The following is a 1,063-nucleotide window of genomic DNA, read 5'->3' on the forward strand; positions in this document are numbered from 1 at the left end:
GGGGGAGAGAGAGAGAAAAGAGAGAGGCAGAGAGACAGAGAGATAGAGAGGGGAGAGAGTGAGGGAGTGGGGAGGAGAGAGGGAGTGGGGAGGAGAGAGAGAAGGAGGAAGGGAGAGAGAGGCAGGGAGAGAGGGAGGAAGGGAGAGGGAGGGAGGGAGAGGGAGTTTAGGACAGTTTTAGACAGTTTAACAGAGTGGTCCAGGAAATAGCTCATGAAATTCAATATGAGCAAATGCAAAGTCTTGCAATTTGGAATATAAAAATACAGGCATGGACTATTTTCCAAACAGTGAGAAAATTCATAAAGCCAAAGTACAAAGTAGAAAGAGTGCTAGTCCAGGATTCACTAAAGGTTGACTTGCAGGTTAAGTCTGTGGCTAAGAAAGCAAATGTAATGTTGTCATTTATCTCAAGAGAGTTGGAATATAAAGGCAGTGATGTGCTACTGAGACTTTAAAACTCTAGTTAGGCCCCATTTAGAATACTATGTCCAATTTTGGGCCCCAGACCTCAGGAAGGACATACTGGCACTGGAGAGTGTCCAGCGGAGATTCACACGGATGATCCCTGGAATGGTAGGCCTAACATACGAAGAATGGCTGAAGATCCTGGGATTGTATTCGTTAGAGTTTAGAAGGTTGAGGGGAGATCTAATAGAAACTTATAAGATAATGCATGGCTTAGAAAGGGTGGATACTGGGAATTTGTTTCCGTTAGGTGGGGATAGTCGGACCCATGGGCACAGCCTTAGAATTAGAGGGGGTCAATTTAGAACGGAAATCAGGAAATATTTTTTCAGCCAGACAGCGGGGTGCCTGTGGAATTCATTGCCACGGAGTGCAGTGGAGGCTAGGATGTAAAATGTCTTCAAGGCAGAGATTGATAAATTCTTGATCTCACAAGGAATTAAGGGATATGGGGAGAGTGCAGGTAATTGAATTGTCCATCAGCCATAATTGAATGGTAGAGTGGACTTGATGGGCTGAATGGCCTTATTTCCACTCCTATGTCTTATGGTCTTATGGGAGAGGGGGAGAGAGGGCGCAGAGAGAGAGTGAGAGA

The 1,063-nt window shown here is 45.3% G+C and overlaps 1 protein-coding gene across 1 annotated transcript in view; it reads left to right on the forward strand.

Annotated features, from left to right (window-relative positions):
- Positions 1 to 1,063, forward strand: part of LOC122552547 (membrane progestin receptor beta-like) — a 22,095-nt gene that overhangs the window by 1,957 nt on the left and 19,075 nt on the right. The window lies entirely within an intron of this gene.

The sequence above is a fragment of the Chiloscyllium plagiosum genome, chromosome 9, assembly GCF_004010195.1.
Source record: "Chiloscyllium plagiosum isolate BGI_BamShark_2017 chromosome 9, ASM401019v2, whole genome shotgun sequence".
Classification (NCBI taxonomy): Eukaryota; Metazoa; Chordata; class Chondrichthyes; order Orectolobiformes; family Hemiscylliidae; genus Chiloscyllium; species Chiloscyllium plagiosum.